The sequence below is a fragment of the Stegostoma tigrinum genome, chromosome 20, assembly GCF_030684315.1.
Source record: "Stegostoma tigrinum isolate sSteTig4 chromosome 20, sSteTig4.hap1, whole genome shotgun sequence".
In the NCBI taxonomy this organism is placed as follows: domain Eukaryota; kingdom Metazoa; phylum Chordata; class Chondrichthyes; order Orectolobiformes; family Stegostomatidae; genus Stegostoma; species Stegostoma tigrinum.
In genome coordinates, this window is record NC_081373.1 from 36,249,522 (window position 1) to 36,266,579 (window position 17,058).

At 45.4% G+C, this 17,058-nt stretch overlaps 1 protein-coding gene and 1 long non-coding RNA gene across 3 annotated transcripts in view; one reads left to right on the plus strand and one right to left on the minus strand.

Moving 5' to 3' along the window:
* LOC125461994 (uncharacterized) overlaps positions 1–8,920 on the minus strand; it is a 65,813-nt gene extending 56,893 nt beyond the window's left edge. Inside the window, exon 1 of the long non-coding RNA XR_007249583.1 lies at positions 8,835–8,920. This is a non-coding gene — a long non-coding RNA (uncharacterized LOC125461994). The remainder of the gene's footprint in view (positions 1–8,834) is intronic.
* Positions 1–17,058, plus strand: part of tcerg1l (transcription elongation regulator 1 like) — a 624,439-nt gene that overhangs the window by 197,433 nt on the left and 409,948 nt on the right. The window lies entirely within an intron of this gene.

Consider the following 17,058-nt stretch of genomic DNA (forward strand, 5'->3'; position numbering starts at 1 on the left):
GACAGGGGTGGGAATGGAAAATTGTCTTGGGTGGTGGGGTCAGATTGTAGATGGCGGAAGTGTCGGACGGTGATATGTTGTATCCGGAAGTTGGTGGGGTGGTGTGTGAGAACGAGGGAGATCCTCTTTGGGCGGTTGTGGCAGGGGCGGGGTGTGAGGGATGTGTTGCGGGAAATGCGGAAGTTGCGGTCAAGGGCGTTCTTGACCACTGTGGGGGGAAAGTTGCGGTCCTTGAAGAACTTGGACATCTGGGATATGCGGGAGTGGAATGCCTCATCGTGGGAGCAGATGCGGCAGAGGCGGAGGAATTGGGAATAGGGGATGGAATTTTTGCAGGAGGGTGGGTGCAACCACACGAAATGCTACACTTGCCCCCACACCACCTCCCTCACCCCTATCCCAGGACCTTCCCCTGCAACCGCAGGAAATGCTACACTTGCCCCCACACCTCCTCGCTCACCCCTATCCCAGGCCCCAAGATGACTTTCCATATTAAGCAGAGGTTCACCTGCACATCTGCCAATGTGGTATACTGCATCCATTGTACCCGGTGTGGCTTCCTCTACATTGGGGAAACCAAGCGGAGGCTTGGGGACCGCTTTGCAGAACACCTCCGCTCGGTTCGCAATAAACAACTGCACCTCCCAGTCGCAAACCATTTCCACTCCCCCTCCCATTCTTTAGATGACATGTCCATCATGGGCCTCCTGCAGTGCCACAATGATGCCACCTGAAGGTTGCAAGAACAGCAACTCATATTCCGCTTGGGAACCCTGCAGCCCAATGGTATCAATGTGGACTTCACCAGCTTCAAAATCTCCCCTTTCCCCACCGCATCCCAAAACCAGCCCAGTTCGTCCCCTCCCCCCACTGCACCACACAACCAGCCCAGCTCTTCCCCTCCACCCACTGCATCCCAAAACCAGTCCAATCTGTCTCTGCCTCCCTAACCTGTTCTTCTTCTTACCCATCCCTTCCTCCCACCCCAAGCTGCACCTCCATCTCCTACCTACTAGCCTCATCCCACCTCCTTGACCTGTCCGTCTTCCCTGGACTGACCTATCCCCTCCCTACCTCCCCACCTATACTCTCCTCTCCACCTATCTTCTTTTCTCTCCATCTTCGATCCGCCTCCCCCTCTCTCCCTATTTATTTCAGAACCCTCACCCCATCCCCCCCTCTGATGAAGGGTCTAGGCCCAAAATGTCAGCTTTTGTGCTCCTGAGATGCTGCTGTGCCTGCTGTGTTCATCAGCCTCACATTTTATTATCTTGGATTCTCCAGCATCTGCAGTTCCCATTACCACGAAAAGAAAAACATAATTTGTTAGCAACAATTCATTCAGTTCCTAATATGTAATGGATCACAATCTCAATGAGCCACTGTACTCTAGAACCAGGACATTAAGTCTCTGTGCAAGATGCTTATTGTTGGGACAGCTCACTGAGTAGTTACTGGGGGTCTTAATTCCAAAGTTGTCATTTCAAGTTCCACATTAGATAACACAATTTTATTAAACATTTTATTCAAATTATATTTTTAAAATTAAGTTTATTACCACAAAATATCCTCCAAATAAATATTACAAGCAATATCCACATTAGAAGTTGAGAATTTTATTTACTGAAATTTCCTAATTCTATTTTCATCATTACACGAAACATCAGAAGCTTACTTTACAGAAAGCAAAATTGATTACTCATCATCAAAGTATGTCAAAAAATTTGGTTAAGGATTTCACAACTTTAAAAATGGGTAACTCGAACTTTATTGACAGGTTATGTCAAAGCGAATTACAGCCAAGTTTGTTATGGACCAGTATCTTGATAACCTGACAAGAATGATATATCTCAAATAGCGCAAAGTGTACTCTATTATTCTGTCCAATTGTTATAGTTCTTCAATTTATTTACCTCAATGTAATATAATTGTTGTTCAATCGATTGACCACGTGAATTGTCAACAGTTGATACAATTTTGAGTTTGTTTAAGGCAAAGTTGTATTAATATTTAAGAGATTTATGCAATAAATAAAGTATGACATTCGTGCATATACCCCTGCATTACATTTCTATTACTTAGAGCATGTTTTTATACTAATTATGTGGACTCTGCGATTATCCAGAATATTTGATCAGTTGGCATATTCCTGTTTCCATCGGTATCAGATCATAAAAAGTTTACTGTATTTATTTTAATATTGCCAGTTAACCCTGACTGTAGGAAGTGCTCCCCTATTGTAGCAGACCAAATAACCATTGCATATTCCTTATATCAGCAATTCTCTACAACTGTTCTTGCAACCCTTAGCAGATTCACTATACTTAGTAGGAAGAGGGTTCACCTATGTCAATCACCAGCTATCCATATATGAATGGATAGAGCACAGGGATGGCAGAATACTGAAGGGCAAGGTGATGATCCTTTATTTATGGTCAGACATGGTCTGGACATTTAGTAAGCAGTATTCATTCCCGCTCAGAATGTTGAGAGTGGCAGGAACTTGGAATGGTAAGTGGACACCACCTATTAAATTCTTTGCTTCAGGAAATCGGGCAAATGGAGTGCCCTGAGTGTGCTACAGCTTTTCTATCATTTCAGCCTGATTGAATTTCTGTCCTGTTCTAAAAGATGTAACAATTACCAGATGGCATCCTGGGCGATATTACGCAGATTCCCCCAGTGGGTACTTGAAATAAGCTTATCACATCGAACATGTTTATGGCTGTCACATTGAGGATCACAAGCAGAATTGTTCAGATAATTAGCTTAGCTGCAGATACATCTCCATTTGATAGTCAGCACAACTCCTTGCCTCTTTGGTGAAGAGCATGCTTCTGACCCACAACTGTTCACGGAGAAAATGTATTGTCATGTATTATCAGAATGGTCTTGTTTGATAATGATGTTTTGTGATGATCGTCCTCCTCCTACACTGCCTCATTCTCCTTTCCTCTTCTCTATATTGCACCTCTTCCATCTCATTTAAAATGGCAAACAATGAAAAGTCCAGTGACAATCCCAGTCCTTATTGTCAATATCCCAATGATTTCAGTGGCCTGTGGGCTGTCAGAGTCTTGTCTGGGTTTAAGCCAATGACAAGTAAAAAATAGGCCATGGAAAATCATTGATGACTCCAGCAATCTTTCCTCAAAATTCTTTCCCAGACTTCAGCCTCTAAAGTCATTCAGTTTGAGATAGTGCAAGGAAATAGTAGTGCTGCTTTCAACTTATTATCAACTACCTTTGGTGGAATGGAAACTTAAATCATGTGATTATGTACCATTAACATAAGCAGGAATAAAAGACAGAATTTTCCCGTCACTCAGCTTGATGTGAATAATGGCAAATCTAGAGCGAATGATAGAATAAGATTCTCAACTTTGAGAAGAAAATTCCCAATTTCTTACTTCACACTTTAACTAAGGACTTCAGAATCTAGTGACTGTGCGGCGAGCAATTTATTTCCATACATTTGCATCTCAGTAAAAACCCTAACTCACCTTATTCATATACCACTTCCAATTCTGCTGTCCTCCTCTCCAATAAATTTGTTAAACATGATTTTCCTTTCCCAAACCGTGCTAACACAGCCAATTTCTTTGAAATTTTCAAAGGGCACAGTGAGAGCCTCCTTAATGATTTGATTCTGTGACTGGCCCCATGACAGATATCAAACAAACCAAGCTGTAGTTTCCTGTTTTCTGCCTTTATAACTTCTTGTGAAGGGGAGTCATGTTTGCACCTTTCCAGTCTGATGGAATCTTTTTGGAATCCAGCAAAATTCAGGGAATTAACACAATTGTACCTACCAGTTTATCAGCAACCTCTTTTAAGACCCTAGGATGAAATCCAGCAGGACTCCTGAGACAGCAAACAGCTGCTGATGTGGGTTGGATGTAATCCATCATGTTAGTGTAGGTGCCACTTTCCCCATGTCAGTGCACCGTGAGCCAGGACCACCCTCTCCCACACCAGTCTTTGGGCTGCATATTCATTTCTTGTTATCTTATTTTTCCAATGCCAGTTTGCACTTGTGTCAGATAGTAATCCAGAGATTATGACCTTGGAGGTTCTGCTTTTCAACCTTGCTTCTCATCCTCGCTCAGCACAACCTATTTCTTAGTCTTACCTGTGCCGTTGCTACTTATATGGATCATGACTTCTCAATACCCCTCTCCTACTACAAGTTCTTGACCCGCCAGAACAGATATTCTGAACCCTGGCACTGGGCAGCCAACATCATTAACTAGACATGTACTCTTTCTTTTGCAGAGAACAGTCTCAATTTCCTCGATGGTACTGCCCCTGCTTGCCAGTACGTTATGTTGTTTTCCCTCTATCTTCTCTCCTAAATACCACTCCACCGCCCACCACCCCCAACCCCCCGCAACGTAGAACTAGTCACATCCCAAAATGGAGCTATTCCTGTACAGTAGCAATACTGTGATAATGTCAAAGAATGTCCTATCCCGTAGAAGTATGGAAAATACAACTGAGCCAATTACTTCGCCCTCAGTCTATGCTGTCAATGATCAGCCAAATAATTGAATTTGTTAGCAAACAGCACTTACATGGCAACAAACTGCTCACTAGTGCTCAGTTTGGTTTCTGCCAGGAAGACCATTACTCATTAAACTGTTCATTGCTGCTTTGGTTAAAACATGGATAAAGAGCTGAGTTTCAGATATGAGGTGAGAGTGACTTTGAATATTGAGGCAGTGTCTGGCCTAGTGTGGTACCATAACATTTTCATAAACTTTAAGTAAGTGAAAATTGGCAGAAACTGTCCATTAGCTGGATTGTAGTGTGAAGAAACATGGCTATACTGTCATTGGAAGCTCATCAACTGAACACCAGGGTATCACAGCAGAAGTTCCTCAGGACAATGTCCCATAGACTCAGTCATCCTGAGCATTTTCACCAGTGATGATTTTTGGACCAGTATTTGGACACATTCGAAACATTCCAGAGAACACATCATTCCTTGCCCAGCAAGAATTGGATAACATTCACAAATTAGTTGATAAGTTGCAAGTAACAGAACTAATGACCATCTCCAACAAGAAGGTAGCTATTGTTATGATATTCAACAGCATTACCATCTCAGAATACACCCCACATACACAAAAGAAATTGTGGTAGTTATCCTTGTTCAGGAACCTAACTGGATCAACTATTTCCACTATTTTCCAGTATTCTGTTTAACTGGACCTTGGTATCTTATGAATATCCAGGTCAACCACAGCAAAGTTATGGAAAATCTAATGAGTGATCCCATCTCACAAGTGTTTCCAATGTTTCATATACTTGACCTCAACAGGGTGAATGTTATGCCCACTACCACAACACAAACTGTCCAGATATGTTACCAATCAATAGTTGCTATTCTTTAAGTACATAGACCATAGAACATTACAGCACGGTACAGGCCCTTCGGCCCTCGATGTTGTGCCGACCTGTCATACCGATCTCAAGTCCATCTAACCTACACTATTCCATGTATGTCCATACGCTTGTCCAATGACGACTTAAATGTACCTAAAGTTGGCGAATCTACTACTGTTGCAGGCAAAGTGTTCCATTCCCTTACTACTCTCTGAGTAAAGAAACTACCTCTGACATCTGTCCGATATCTTTCACCCCTCAATTTAAAGCTCTGCCCCCTCGTGCTCGCCGTCATCATCCTAGGAAAAAGGCTCTCCCTATCCATCCTATCTAACCCTATGATTATTTTGTATGTCTCAATTAAGTCACCTCTCAACCTTCTTCTCTCTAATGAAAACAGCCTCAAGTCCCTCAGCCTTTCCTCGTAAGACCTTCCCTCCATAGCAGGCAACATCCTAGTAAATCTCCTCTGCACCCTTTCCAAAGCTTCCACATCCTTCTTATAATGCGGTGACCAGAACTATACACAATACTCCAAGTGCGGCCACACCAGAGTTTTGTGCAGCTTCACCATAACCTCTTGGTTCCGGAACTCGATCCCTCTATTAATAAAAGCTAAAACACTGTATGCCTTCGTAATAGCCCTGTCAACCTGGGTGGCAACTTTCAAGGATCAGTGTACATGGACACCAAGATCTCTCTGCTCATCTACACTGCTAAGAATCTTACCATTAGCCCTGTACTTTGCCTTCTGGTTACTCCTACCAAAGTGCATCACCTCACACTTGTCTGAATTAAACTCCATTTGCCACCTCTCAGCCCAGTTCTGCAGCTTATCTATGTCTCTCTGCAACCTACAGCATCCTTCGTCACTATCCACAACTCCACCGACCTTAGTGTCGTCTGCAAATTTACTAACCCATCCTTCTACGCCCTCATCCAGGTCATTTATAAAAATGACAAACAACAGTGGACCCAACACCGACCCTTGTGGTACACCACTAGTAACTGGTCTCCAGGATGAACATTTCCCATCAACTACCACCCTCTGTCTTCTTTCAGCAAGCCAATTTCCGATCCAAACTGCTATATCTCCCACAATTCCATTCCTCCGGATTTTGTACAATAGCCTATTGTGGGGAACCTTATCGAACGCCTTGCTGAAATCCATATACACCACATCAACGGTTTACTCTCATTTCAAAATAACCTTCATTCATGTGATTTTGTTTTCAAAGATTCACAGTTATTTTCACTTCAGTTAGCAAAGTCTTTCTCTTGTAGCTTGGCAACTAATAGGTTTGATTTTCTTCTGCCTACTGGAAATTCGGGCAGGTAAGGAATCTGGTAACCTAAATGACTTTGTAGGAGCCTCTTTCATTTTCTATCTGAATGAGGACTCTACTAGCTTACATTTTCTCCATGAGTTATCTGTGTTTAGAGAAGGATTCCTAATTTTATGGGGTAGTTGTAAGCATCGTTGCTAATCTATAAGAGGCCTCGAGAACATGTAATCAATTTCTTCATGATTGCAGGCAACAAAAAGAGGGGAAAGTCTGAAAATTGGAGGAGTCCACTCACATGAGAATACTGATTCTAGGCAATGCAGATATCACACTCAAATCAACAGGCTCATTTCCAATCTTCTATCTTCGCTCAGTTCAATAAATATCACAGGGCTTCTTAATGTGGATGTCAGGACCCCAAGTGGTGCCTCAGGCTGATGTTTTGGGATCCTGAATGCTGAGGCAACAAATTCCACTGTGGAGTTTCAACTGAATTACTCCCCACACACAGCCTCCCTACCGTTGCATTTCAGCTGAGGTGTCATGACAATTTTCAAGCCTAAACATGGGGTCAGAGTGTGAAGCAGTTCAGACAGCACTGATTTAACACTTCAGTTATATACTCTGCCAACAGCTAATATTGATTTATATTATGATTACTAAAATTTGGATGCAGTGTTTAGCAGATTGCAAAATAAATTTTCTTTCAAATATTTGCACATGGTCAGACTCATTATTTTCACTGCATTTGGCAAGTAAAAGCCTAAATATGTAGAAGTGGCGAAGGTGAAATTAGAGATGATAGTACTGAGTGAAGCATGAGGAAGGACGATAAAGTTCAGATGGCTATAGGCAAAAAGGGAGAAGTAAGCCAAGGGTCAAGTTTGATATCACCTTCCAGAGTTAATCAAAAATTGCCGATAAAAGAAGTCTGTTTTTTGAGCAACATTATTTAATTGAGTCCATTGAAGATGCCAAATAAACTTTGCCGAACATCATGATTTAATATAGGGGTGTTCAGTACCCATTTCTGTGCACAGCTGTTTGACGGCTTCATATTGTGAAGCTTATAACCCATCTAGGGCTGATTGGCATGGAGCCACCACTGACCTTCCTGATGTCCTGAATTCATGGACATTCTTAGGAGAATTATAACTGATGCCTTAGAAACATTGCTGGGGGATTTTATTTGAAAGGACCATGATGCGCTAATTGGTGATACCTGAGCAACTTTGTACTCTTCTTCTCCAACTTTGGTTGCACATGCTTTTTGTCTTCCCAGCAGCAAGAATGTGACAGGAGCAGTTAGGGATCTGGGAATGGATTTTTAGGTCAACCTATGGTCCATGCCAATCAGCACGCATGAAGTAGAGTTGCAAAAGCAGATGGTGACTAGTCACAGACATCTACAATAACATATATTCAAGGACTTCTTTTGAACTTATTGAAGAAAAGCAAGAAAGAATGAATTGCATTCAATTAGTGCCTTTCGTAATGTCAGGACATGTTGTTATAATCTGTGAAACATAGCAAACAGAATAACCTAGAATATTTGTCTCTGTGATGTCAGTTGAAGGATAAATATTGAATCGGCTTCCAGCTCCTGCCAACTGATCACTCCTCCTCCACAGCTGCACCAGACTGACAACTGAAAGTTGGGCTAAGTTCACAGGTGCAACTTGAATCCACAACCACGAGAGTGTTATCATGGAGCCACAGCTGATTCTATATTCAGAGAGAGTCACCCCATCTCTAGAAGCCTTCTCAGGCAGCAAGTAAATAGCCACTGCAAAACCTTCTCCCATTAGGATAGCACTAGGTAAAGTGTATTAGAAATCTTATCAACAAAACCTTACCATAGAACAGGACCTTATTGCCCATCCTCAGTGAAGAAGCATGAGGAGAAAAAACTATTTTTAGCATAAGAAGAAACATTTTCTGATCAATAAGTCAAATGAAGTATAAATTGAAATTGATAGTGTTTCTTTTAACAAAGTTAAAACTTCTATTTGATGATAATGTGGCTTCACACTATGTAGTGAAAATTTATGCTTAACCTGATGTAAAAATGCATCCTGTCCTTAAAAATTCTAAAGAATTTCTTCCTTGAGTAGACAATGACAAATTTCATCGAAGGATTTCTGCTTAGGTAGAACTCACCAATTAACTGTGCCAGACTCTTTGTTCTCATCTGTGTTCTTTTTTGCGTTCAACTCAACCTTACAACTCTTAAATTTGTTGTCTCCTTTGTACAGATCACAACTGTGCAGCATGCCGCACATGACTGATTGAATCACCCATTTTGCAGCTGTACAGTAACATTTCCTTTGTACTGCTGATTCTTTGAATTGCATCTTTCAATTTATCTGTTTTCGGCTGTTGTTCTGGGATTGCACACAGGGTCATGTGCCAAACTTCCATAGGCACCAGTGGTCACTGCAAGTCTATCCATTTTATCATGAATAACTTCGAGATGTGAATGTGGGCACAATTGCACCATTTAAAATACATTTAGATAAATACATGAATAGGAAAGGTTTGGAGGGATATGGGTCAGGAGCAGGCAGGTGAGACTAGTTTAGTTTGGGATTATGTTCGACATGGACTGATCAGACCAAAGGGTCTGTTTCTGTGCTATATGACTGTGAGGGTGTGATATAGACTACTATAAACTAACTGAATCATGGCACCTCTATCAACCTGATGTTCAAATGATCAGATATAATCTGAATATTTATGTAATTAAAACTTTCCTATTCATTAAAAAAAAGGGCATTGATGGTAGAAACCCATGGCATAATAGGGCTGCCACTGATAAAGTTTGCTCTTCCTCAACATTCAAATAGTAGATCACTCCACAATGCTTAAACTTGAAATTCATTGCTTAAACATTTCTTAAATTGAATATCCATGAAATCATTATTTAACCTTGTGGGTTATAGGTATCAAATTATATAATGCTATGTTCTTCATATAGCATGAAACACCATGGTTTACAGTATAATGTAGAAAATCACTTAATATGCTGTTTTTTTTTGAAAAGCAGTCTTGAATAATTATTTTACTTGGTGTAAGTAAAATCAGAAATGTAATTTAATGAACATTTATCATGCAAATTATCTAATCAGTATTTGATCTCGATGCTTTTGGCTTTTAGATAGGAGTCTAATCATAAGCCTAATTATTAATATTGCCAGAACCTTCTGATTATGAATAATATGCAATTCAATTTCTTAAACAGTAGTTTGAGTATGAGGAGAGAAGAAATGCTTTCAAGGGTTGTTTTTTTAATTATGATCAATATTATACCACATCACAACAGGGATGTTATTTTTACATTGAATGAGCAATGAACAGAAGAACTTTCTTCCTAAATTTCATTCCACAAAATCAAGTCATTATTATCTATCAGCTGCTGAAAAACCAATTGAATTATAGACCCATGTATATGAAACAGAAATATGAAACAATGGTGTGCATACTTTGCTGTCAAACAATGAAGTGTTTGTTATATTACATATTCAAATAGTACCAGAGACAAGAGCAATTAATTTAAATTTGCAACCTACAATATTAAAGCTAATAAAACAAGTCATATTACAAAGCAATCACCTCAAGATAAGAAATTAAATGATAGTTTCTCTTTTCATTTGATAACAGAACTATATGGAACTACATAACTAGTGCAATAATGAAGCAGAAATAACCGATCTTTTCATGCCATTCTTCAGTGAAATGATAAATATATATACCTGCAGGTCAATGAGCATGAGTAGAAAAATAAATAAATCAAAAATTAGTCATGTAATTGGAAAAAAAAGAATGAATTATGGATGTTGCATTGTCCGTGCAGTATAATGTACTTTTTTAATATACATAATGAATCTGTGTATGAAATTTATAGATACAAATAAATAATCACAGTCTTATGTTATCATCATAAATTTGTGCACAGAATGTAAATAGAACTATATACCTTCAACCTAAAACCCACTTTTAACTGAAGAAAATTCCATTTCATTTATCTTCACTCTACTGTGAATTCACTAGCTGATATTCAACAGAGTAGTTTCCCCTTTATGTTTTGGTTTTGCTTTGCTTTTACTTTTTACCAAAAATTTGTCTTTTTGAGAATTGGGGGATTTGGCGGTAAGCTGGTAACTATTAGATTAATAGACTTGCTGAATATTTACTTGTTCAGAATAGAAGTTGTTATTGAGGTTTGTGTAATCTTAGTGCATAGTGTAATCTAACCTCTAAGAGCATTGAATGCACATTTATTCTGTTGTCATCTAAGTTCTTCTGTCAGGGTTCTGCTGAAAAATTAATAGTGAAAGCACATAAACTCAAGCTAACATTTCTGTTATTATTTCCCGGGAGCCCACTACCGTTATTTAGGATCTATTGAATAGTTCTTTTCAGTGAAGCCATTTTTCATCGTAATTATCAATACATCATTGAAGCAATTGTGTAACTACTGATCTCATTGTTTTTGTTATTTTTGGTCTTTAGATTTCCCGTTGTAGTTACTTCCTAAAGTGATTAATAACAAGTGAGAATGCAGCATTTTTTCAAATTGCATTCATTCTGGATGTGAGTTTGCTCGCTGAGCTGGAAGGTTAGTTTTCAGACGTTTCGTCACCATTCTAGGTAACATCATCAGTGAGCCTCCGACGAAGCACTGGTGTGATGTCCCGCTTTCTATTTATCTGGTTAGGTTTCCTTGGGTTGGTGATGTCATTTCCTGTTCTTTTTCTCAGGGGATGGTAGATTGGCTCCAAATCAATGTGTTTGTTGATGGAGTTCCAGTTGGAATGACATGCTTCTAGGAATTCTCGTGCAAGTCTCTGTTTGGCTTGTCCTAGGATGGATGTGTTGTCCCAATCAAAGTGGTGTCCTTCCTTATCTGTACGTAAGGATACGAGTGATAGTGGGTCATGTCGTTTTGTGGCTAGTTGATGTTCATGTATCCTGGTGGCTAGCTTTCTGCCAGTTTGTCCAATGTAGTGTTTGTCACAGTTCTTGCAAGGTATTTTGTAGATGATGTTCGTTTTATTTGTTGTCTGTATAGGGTCTGTATAGGTAAAGACCCTATACAGACAACAAATAAAACGAACGTCATCTACAAAATACCTTGCAAGAACTGTGACAAACACTACATTGGACAAACTGGCAGAAAGCTAGCCACCAGGATACATGAACATCAACTAGCCACAAAACGACATGACCCACTATTACTCGTATCCTTACATATAGATAAAGAAGGACATCACTTTGATTGGGACAACACATCCATCCTAGGACAAGCCAAACAGAGACTTGCACGAGAATTCCTAGAAGCATGGCATTCCAACCGGAACTCCATCAACAAACACATTGATTTGGAGCCAATCTACCATCCCCTGAGAAAAAGAACAGGAAATGACATCACCAATGCAGGAAATGACATCAACAACCCAAGGAAACCTGAACAGATAAATAGAAAGCAGGACATAACACCAGCGCTTCATTGGAGACTCACTGATGATGTTACCTAGAATGGTGACGAAACGTCTGAAAACTAACCTTCCAGCTCAGTGAACCAGCTTACATCTGGAACAAAATAAAGACCCACTCTCTTGTGGACCGAGAGGAAGAGAGCGCTGTGTTGGAGGTGAAAGGAGGACGTCGGGTTGGCTGTGCACCCTTGCAACCAGTGGATCTTAATGCTGGCTTCGGCCTAACGCTGGCTCAGGGGAGCAGCCAACCTGCAACGATGGCTGCGGCAAGTGCTCATGCCCCAGGTCAGGGGGTCCGGAACACCATCCGTGTTTCCGTAAAGAAGGTGGATGAAGGTGCACCTGTGGACCGCACCTTCTTCGTGAAGCGGGTCCTGTTGGACTGTTGTGGGTTCGCTGCTGCAGACATTTACTGCCTGCAGGATTTCCCTGGAGGAGGTTTTTACGACGTGACCTTCAGGAGTGCCAAGCTTTGTGAGCGCTTCCTGGAGGTTTTCAAGGAGAAAGGAGGTGAGGGCCCCCTCTCTGTACTGACCGCTATCCCACTGTTCGTGATGCCGATGCAGAGGAGCCGTATGGTGACTGTACACATGTACAACCTGCATGTGCCAGCAGTTGATGTCCTGACCTTCCTTGGAAGGTACGTGAAGGTGGAAGGGGACCTAACTGACATCATGGACCCCTTCGGCATCTGGACCAGTAAGAGGCAGGTCAAGGTGACGCTGAGGATGGGTGCGGACGGGAATGTCGTACACCCACCATCCAGCTTCGCGATCGGCGGGAGCAAGGGCTACCTGACCTATGCAGGGCAACCTAAAGTCTGCCATCCCTGTGGTAGGTCAGGTCACGTGGCGGCCGACTGCAAAGCCACCATCTGCAGGAACTGCAGGGAGGAGGGACACCTTGCAAAGGATTGCCCCCAAGAGAAAAGCTGCAACCTTTGCGGGGAAGCGGGCCACCTCCATAGGGCATGCCCGCAGTGGGGGACCACCTACGCCCAGGTCGCCGGCAATGCGGGGCCAGCCCCCCCCGGAGGAGAGGAAGGCACCAGGGCCCAGCAGGGACCCCACGAATGTGCAGGAGGGCCAGGTTGTGCAGGAGGGCCCAGCCCCGCAGGATGGGCCCGAGGCCAGCATAGCACCCCTGCAGGCTCCGCTCCCCACCGACAACCCGGAGTTGATGGAGGCGGCGACTGGCGACCCAGGGGAGTGGACAACGGTCCGGAAAGCGAGGAGGAAGGTGCATCGACGGGCCCAGGAACCGCAACCATCAGGCGGGAAGAGGCAGCTACAGGGGGGCTATAAGAGCTCCTCTGACGAGGGGGATTCAGAGAGGGCCCGCCCGAAGCAGAAGTTAAAGATCTCGAGGGAGAAGGAAAGCAGCACCACGATTCCAGGTGACGGGAGGCGTCCTGAGGCTCCCTCCAACACCCAGTCAAGTGCCGCTGGTGCACTGGAGGGCCCCTGGAACTTCCAGGCGGGAAGGAGGAAACAGCGCGTTCCCAGCCTGACCCAGAGCCAGACCCTCGTGCCTCCGCACCCCTGACGGGGGGATGCCACCCGGAAGGCAGCACGGACGGTTTCCTGAGCACGGAGAGCGTCCAGCAGTTAGCCCGGGCAATGGGCATGAAGGGACAGATGGAGGGGCTGGACCTTGGACTTGGGGAGGGTACTGCGGTCACTGCCCACAATGGGGGTACAAGTTGCGAGCATAAATGTGCGCAGCGTCAAGTCCACCGCAAGATGTGTATCCACGTTGGCCTAACTGACCACCGTCAAGGCGGACCTCCTGTTTCTGTAGGAGTGCGGGATACCGCACCTCGGCAGGTACGGGAAATGGTCCGGCGCCTGGACCTGTGGGCCTTCGATCTGGTCGGGGGGTAACGACTGTCGCTCCTCGGGCCTGGCTATTCTGCTGCGGGGGCGCGACTTCACCATCTCTCAAGTTCAGGAGGTGGTGGGGGGGCGCCTCCTAGTGGCTGACGTCACCTACAGGAACGCTCCTCTGAGGCTGATCAACGTGTACGCCCCAGCGGTACGGAATGAGCGGTTGGCCGTCCTCCAGCGGCTTCCACCCCTGCTGGCTACGTCCAGGCCAGTCGTCCTAGGTGGAGACATCAACTGCATCGTCGATGCAGATGGAAGATCCGGCGTGGGGACAGCGGGTGGGGGGAGTCAACTGGACGTCACGTCCAGATTCCTGATGGGCACGGTGAAGGACGCCAAGCTGCTCGACGTCTTCAACACCCCTGCAGACGGAGCGCAGCGGAGGTACACCTGGTCGCGGCCAGACGGGTCTATTCGCTTAAGGATAGACTTCCTGTTTGTGTCATGGGCGTTCTCGGTCAGGTCCACCGGCATCGAACCGGTGTTCTTCTCTGACCACTGCCTCTTGCTGGCCGACTGTCACTTACAGGACGACCGACCAGCCGGCCGGCAAGGGGACGTGGAAGCTCAACATGACTCTGTTGACCCCAGAGAACGTCGAGGAGCTTAAGAGGGAATACGCCGGTTGGAGAACCGTGAAACCCCTCTTTGAGTCTCCGGGCGACTGGTGGGAGACGGTGAAGGAGAACATCAAGAGGTTCTTTGTCCTCAAGAGTGTTCAGAAGGCGAGAGAGAGGCGGGGAAAGCTGTCGCGACTCCAGAAAAGGGTGCAGAACCTGCTCCTTCTGCAGTTGATGGGGGTCGATGTCACGAAGGACCTCCGCGAGGTGAGGGGCCAGCAAGCCTCGCTCTTCGCCACGGAGACCTCCAGGATAATCTTCCGGTCCAGGGTCCGCTCCGTGGAGCAGGACGAGACGTGCTCGCGTTTCTTCTTTCAGAAGGTGCAGAAAGAGAGCTCTGTGCTTAGCCGGCTGAAGGAGGATGACGGCTCAGTGACGTTGTCTCGGCCCGACATTTTGAGGATCAGCAGATCCTTCTATGCCGGACTGTACGACACGAAGCCCACGGACAGCACGGCCGCCGAGTCGTTCCTGTCATCTATCACGGAGGTCTTAGACGACGGCACGAGGGAGTGGCTGGACCGGCCGATATCCCTGGACGAGCTGACCAGAGCCCTCAAGTCCTTGGAGAGGAATAAGACTCCCGGGAGCGACGGCTTACCGGTCGAGCTGTATTCCACTCTGTGGGACCTGGTCAGCCAGGACCTGCTGGAGGTGTACGATAGTGCGCTTCGGGCAGGGGAAATGTGGAAGTCCATGAGGAAGGGCATCATCACCCTCATTTACAAAAGGAAAGGGGAGAGGGAAGACATTAAGAATTGACGTCCCATTTCACTATTGAACGTGGACTACAAAATCCTGGCCAAGGTCATAGCCAACCGGGTCAGGTCTGTCCTGGAGTCGGTGATTCACCCTGACCAAACCTGTGCTGTGCCGGGCAGGAAGATCGCTGAGAGCCTCGCGCTCATCAGGGATACGATCGCCTACGTACAGGACAGGTGGGTCGACACCTGCCTCATCAGCCTGGACCAGGAGAAGGCCTTCGACAGGGTCTCTCATGCTTACATGAGGGACGTCCTCTCCAAATTGGGGTTCGAGGAAGGCATCCGCAATTGGATCCGGCTGCTCTACGCCAACATCGTTAGCGCAGTCTCAATCAACGGGTAGGAATCGGACAGTTTTCCTGTTAGATCTGGAGTCAGGCAGGGCTGCCCGCTCTCTCCTGCCTTGTTCATGTGCTGTGTGGAGCCCTTCGCCGCATCCATCAGGAAGGATGTGAGCCTGAAGGGCGTGACTATCCCAGGCAGCGGAGGCCTTCAGGTCAAGACCTCCCTGTACATGGACGATGTCGCCGTCTTCTGCACCACTCGTCGGTCGGTGAGTAGACTATTGGACATCTGCGGCCAGTTTGAACTGGCCTCGGATGCCAAAGTCATTAGGGGTAAGAGCGAGGTCATGTTCTTCAGGAACTGGGACAACTGCTCGTTCATCCCCTTCACCGTCAGGACAGACTACCTGAAGGTGCTGGGTGTTTGGATTGGTGGAGCTGGGGCGTGCACTAAGACTTGGGAGGAGCGTATCTCCAAATTGAAGCAGAAGCTGGGCAGGTGGACACTCCGGTCCCTCTCCATCGCGGGTAAGAACCTGGTTGTCAGGTGCGAGGGGCTTTCGGTACTGTTGTATGTGGCGCAGGCCTGGCCTATTCCCTGGACCTGCGCCGCTGCGGTCACCCGGGCCATCTTCCACTTCATTTGGGGGTCGAGGATGGACCGGGTCCGCAGGGACACCTTGTACAAAGACCTGGAAAATGGGGGAAAGGGCGTACCGAATGCCACCCTCGCCCTGACGGCTACCTTTGTGTGCAGCTGCATCAAGCTGTGCGTAGATCCTCAGTATGCAAACACCAAGTGTCACTACTTACTGAGGTTCTACCTGTCCCCGGTGTTGCGAAGGATGGGCCTGGCCTCGTTGCCGCGGAACGCTCCAAGTAGTTGGATCGTCCCGTACCACCTGTCCTTCGTGGAGAAATTTTTGAAAGGTAACACCTTTGACCACAAGGCCGTCAGGCAGTGGTCAGCACGTAGTATCCTCGGGACCCTTCGGGAAAAGGAGAGGGTAGATTCCGTCGTGTGGTTCCCCACGCAGACTGCCAAAGTCGTTTGGCAGAATGCCTCATTGCCAGAGCTTTCAAACAGGCACAAGGACATTGCTTGGCTGGTGGTGAGAGGGGCTCTGCCAGTGAGATCCTTTATGCATGCCCAGAATCTCTGCGCCACCACACGCTGCCCTCGAGGTGGCTGCGGTGGGGACGAGACTGTCGATCACCTCCTTCTGGAGTGTGCCTATGCGCAGGAGGTCTGGAGGGGGATGCAGTGGTATTTGTCGAGGTTCGTCCCGAGCAGCTCCGTGACGCGGGACTCCGTGCTCTACGGGCTGTTTC